Raw genomic sequence first — 6,000 nt, 5'->3', positions numbered from 1 at the left:
AGGTTCCAATTATTGATAAGAAACGTCTCAGAATTACAAGAGTACAAGATTCAAAACGCAAAGTACAAGATATTAAATTGTACGCAAGGACGTTCGAAAATCCGGAACCAGGACCAGAGTCAACTCTCAACGCTCGACGCAACGGACTAAAAATTACAAGTTAACTATGTATATAAATATAATATAATATATAATTAATTATATAAATTATATATATATAATATTTATATATTAAAACCGTCGGCAAAGAAGATCCAAAAAGGGATGAGCTGTAAAAGCAAACTCCGCGACTTGCGGAGTTTGAAGGGGAAATATGCCGCGACTCGCAGAGCCCCAAATTACAAAAATGCCTATAAAAGCTCGCGCATTCTGAACGTAAAACATCTCTTTTTCTTCTCCTCATTCATACGTAATATATATATATATATATATATATATTTTAATTTTAATTTTAAATTCTAATAATAAGGGTATGTTAGTGAAATGTTGTAAGGGTATAAGTCGAAATTCTGTCCGTGTAACGCTACGCTATTTTTAATCATTGTAAGTTATGTTCAACCTTTTTTAATCATTAATGTCTCGTAGCTAAGTTATTATTATGCTTATTTAAGACGAAGTAATCATGATGTTGGGCTAATTACTAAAATTGGGTAATTGGGCTTTGTACCATAATTGGGGTTTGGACAAAAGAACGACACTTGTGGAAATTAGACTATGGGCTATTAATGGACTTTATATTTGTTTAACTAAATGATAGTTTGTTAATTTTAATATAAAGATTTACAATTGGATGTACCTATAAATAACCATATACACTCGATCGGACACGATGGGCGGGGATATTTATATGTACGAATAATCGTTCATTTAACCGGACACGGGAATGGATTAATAGCCACTAGAATTATTAAAACAGGGGTGAAATTATATACAAGGACACTTGGTGTAATTGTTAACAAAGTATTAAAACCTTGGGTTACACGCAGTTGATATCCTGGTGTAATTATTAAACAAAGAAATAAAACCTTGTTACAGTTTAAGTCCCCAATTAGTTGGAATATTTGACTTCGGATATAAGGATAATTTAACGAGGACACTCGCACTTTATATTTATGACTGATGGACTGTTATGGACAAAACCAGACGGACATATTTGATGGTTCGAAACGCAACCTTTATTTATTGAATGGATTTGAGTTATTTTGTTACACGAATTGATTTATTGTATATGTGGTATTTTAATGATTTTAGGTTGATTTCACACATATAGGCAACTAGTCCTATCCGCGTAGTTTAGTTTGTCGGTAAATCCGGTTCGTTCCACAGGGAGATGGAGTGTTTAATGGTTTTTAATAATCTTTGAAGTCAAACTTATTTAAAGGGGGTTTTGGATTAGGAATTTATAATATAACAATAATGGAAAATAACTTAACTAATTTACTTCATAAATAAAATTACAAGATTACAATTATTAACTAAAAAGTGAATTAAATGAAATTATACTAATTATGATGTAACAATTTTATTACTAAATGGTAATTAGTAAAATAATAACTTTTAATAAAACTATATGATTAGAATTTTGTTTTGAGCAATTATAATATAAATTTATTTAAATTAACTAAATGGCATGTTTTAATGAAATTAATACAATTTAATAGGAATTATAATAATTAACTAATTATAAACTAACTACTAATTATAAAGTATTATTTTTAACACTGATTAGTAGGATTAAAACATGCATTAAATAATTTATAATAACTAATACAAATTATATATTAATTACTTAAGTATAATAATAAAATAATTAAAACCCTAAATTTTAACCTAAATGTTACTGTAGCCGTATTTCTACTTACGCGTTTCGCGTAATTATACGCGTATCGTGTATATATTTAAACGTACGCGTATCATGTAAACTAATTCGTAACAGTAATATAATTATACATACGCGTTCCGCGTATGTTATAAAAATGTGACAAACAGTTCTGGTACAAAGTCGAGTAAATTTTAGGGTAATTTTTATATTTTAATGTATAGTAGTAGTTCGTAATTAATAATAGTAATAATAATTTTACAATATATATATATATATATATATATATATATATATATATATATATATATATATATATATATATATATATATATATATATATATGGGAGTGTTTACTTAAATGTGTCACCTCTAGATTCATGGATTGTTTTTAAGTTTAAGCCCTATTTAAAATGTTTTAGTAATAAACTTTATATTTTTCTCTCGAAAAAATATAAGGTTACGACTAACTAAATTAAATCTAATTTTTATTGGATTCTTTTTAGATAGCTACTATTCCCCAAGTATTTAAATTGAGACCTAATCTAGTTTTGACTTTCGCCAATACCCAAATCTTAACGGTTTCCCTTTTTACAATTTCACTATCATATAATTATTGATATTACCCAAACCACCGAAGTTTATTTATAACTTAGTGTTAATAACTTATTCATAAATTCGTCTAGATCACTTTTTAGTGTTGAAGCTTAATTTATATAGCTAAAAATAACTTTCGTTATTTAAATCTAATAAATTAAGTGACAAGGGTTAAATACCTAATTATATAATAATGGTTCTTTTAACTAGGCTCAATGTTAAAAATACTTAAGTTACATTTTAACTTTTACAAATGATAACAATCCATTTCACTAGGGGCTCTACATCTAAGCAAACACTAAGGGTATTTAGCTACTCATTATGTGATGACCCGGAAATTTCCGAACAAATTTAAACTTTGATCTTTTATATATTCCCGACACGATAAGCAAAATCTGTAATGTTGAGTCTCGAAAATTTTGAAACTATATTCATGTAATCAATTACCCTTTGACCAAGTTTCGACAATTCATGAACCATTATATGAACGGATATGATTATGTATGTATATGTGTATATATAATTATAGCTTGGAAACTTTAATAAAGTATTAGATGTATAATACTTTACATAAACGTATCAGCTGCAAAATATATTAGCGATGGAATTAAAAGATAATATTCAAATGATTGAATTATCAGATACATTGAATTATGATTACGAGTCTCTATTAAGAGGTCCACTTTTATTTAGAAAACCTTTTCTTTTTAACGGTATCTGGAATATCTGATAAGAGTGATTAAAAAAAATTGTCATTAGCAAGAGTTAGTCAAAAGTTAGTAATCATTTCCGTTTAAAATTCAAAAATGTACTTTAATTGATTAACTCGCATCCCTCGATAAATCAACTCTTTAGTTTTCATATTAAACACAGTAGTTAGTAAAATAACTACTATTATTTAAAATAAGTAAATTATATAAAATGAGCATGAAATGTAATTGCTTTTGAAAGACAAAATATTATATCATTTGACAAATATTTCAAATATATATATTGAGCAAATTTACAAAATTTAAATGAAAATATATATTTTTAACTTAGTCATAAAATGTCCTGACTTAAAATAATATATCTTGACAAACAACGAGCTACTGATTTATAGAAGGAAATGACCACAACACTTAATTATATAAGATACATTTGTCATAAAGTAATTAATCAATAACTAAAACTAAATTTTTATAATGGTACGAGTAATTAAACGTAAAAGGCTAGTTTTCTAAAAGTACGAAAGTGCGCTCGAAAAATCGAAAGTGGTACATGAGTCGTGAGAACACATCCGTGTCATTTTTGTAAAAATTATATTTTTACCATGACCGTAAATATAATATAATATATAAGTAATTATATAAATTAAATAAATAAATATTAAATAAATCATACTAGTGTCGGCAAGTAAATAGAAATGCGCATGAGCTGTAAAGTGTGCTCAAACTTGTATATAATGCGAGCATTCTAGTTTATGATTCATTTTTTTTTTTACTTCATACGCATGTAAACATAGATATATATTATTATTATTATTATTATTATTAATATTAAGATTAATATTAGTATTAAGCTTATGTTAAGGAGTATCGTTATTATAACTATTATACATAAAATATTACGACGAGGTCATGAGCGAGCTATTTCAAAACGAGTTTTATGAGCGGGATAGAGCTAAGGAAATTATGGGTTATAGCTATGGAGGTGATGGGTATGGTTCATGGGTATGCTCATGAGGTCGATTTAGTGTTGTCATCTCTGTTGCGCCTACGTATCTTTCCTGCAATACTGAACCTCAATATTGATACGTGAGTACTCGTAAATAAATTTTTACATACTAATAGTGTATCCCTGACTAGTGCTCGAGAATATAGGATTATGCATGCTTGTATTTTTGATATTGCCCTTAGATAGGTTATGTTAAATCTTGAATTAGTTACACCTGCGTTTGAGATAAGGTATAAGATATGCATGTCCTTGGAAAGCTAGCGAAAAATTAAGAACTTTTCCTTTAGATGTCGAATGGATTCGATGAACGGATTAGAAGTTATAGTCAATTGAACTTTTGATATTATTATTAAAAATGATTATTATCATCGTCGTTATTATCGTCGTTCTAGTTTTTATCAAATTATTATTATTATTATTATTATTATTATTATTATTATTATTATTGTTATTATTATTATTATTATTATTATTATTATTATTATCAATAAAATGTATTATCATTTAAAAATTGTATTTTTATTATTATTACTATCGTTAAAGTTATAATTAATATTATTATTATTATAATTAAAATAGTTAATAGTAATATCATTATCATAATATTTATTATTATAGGTATTATAAAGTAACATTACTATTATTATCATTAAAATGAACACGATATAAAAGACGATTTAAAAAACTATTAACAAATCGATTAGGAAATAATGAGTATGGTTACCATGATGAAATTTAAAATGTCGAAAAATATTGATTTAGATAAAAATTACCATTTGTCATTATTTTTATCATTTTTATCACTATTATTATTAAAAGTATTATTAATATTAAAAATTTCATTTTTTTTACAAAAATTATTATTTTTAAGAGGAATATCATTGTTAAAATAAAATTTCATTATTTTTATGAATTAGAACTATCATTTTATCATAACATCATTTTTAGTAAATTTAAAAATAAATATTTCTATTAATAGGATAATAATCATTGTTATTACAAAATAATACAACTTTTACTTACTATTATTACCGATGTTAATTTATCAAATAAATAAGTAATACAAATAATGTAATTACCTTAATGAAACCAATCAAAATATTTTTATGAACTTTATAAGTTTTATTACTTAAGATATATAAAAGTATATTTTTATATAAAATTATACCTATTAATAAAAGAATTATATCATTTACTCTAGTAAAATCTTTTAAAAATATTTAAAAATATAAAACGACGATATTTAAAATATATAATAATTATGTATAAATTTTGGAAAAACATTTTTAGTCAAATTGACTTTTGTTGATTTTTACGTATTAGTCTCGAGCATTAGGATTGTGGTACACTATGACTTGACCTAATTTGTTAGAGAAATATTGACCAACACATAAATATATATAATTAATTTAGGTTCGTGAATCCGAGGCCAACTTTGCACTTGTTCAATGACGTTATATGTATTTTTACTACGAAATACAGTATGGTGAGTTTCATTTGCCTTTTTTACCCTTTATATTTTTAGGACTGAGAATACATGCGCTTTTATAAATGTTTGACAAAATAGACACAAGTAATTGAAACTACATTATATGGTTGAATTATCGAAATCGAATATGCCCCTTTTTATTAAAGTCTGGTAATCTAAGAATTAGGGAACATACACCCTAATTGACGCGAATCCTAAAGATAGATCTATTGGGCCTAACAAACCCCATCCAAAGTACCGGATGCTTTAGTACTTCGAAATTTATATCATGTCCGAAGGAGGATCCCGGAATGATAGGGGATATTCTTATATGTATCTAGTTAATGTCGGTTACCAGGTGTTCACCATATGAATGATTATTTTTGTCTCTATGCGTGGG

This window comes from Rutidosis leptorrhynchoides, chromosome 11 (assembly GCF_046630445.1).
Source record: "Rutidosis leptorrhynchoides isolate AG116_Rl617_1_P2 chromosome 11, CSIRO_AGI_Rlap_v1, whole genome shotgun sequence".
In the NCBI taxonomy this organism is placed as follows: Eukaryota; Viridiplantae; Streptophyta; class Magnoliopsida; order Asterales; family Asteraceae; genus Rutidosis; species Rutidosis leptorrhynchoides.
Note: the sequence above shows the minus strand (reverse complement) of the source record.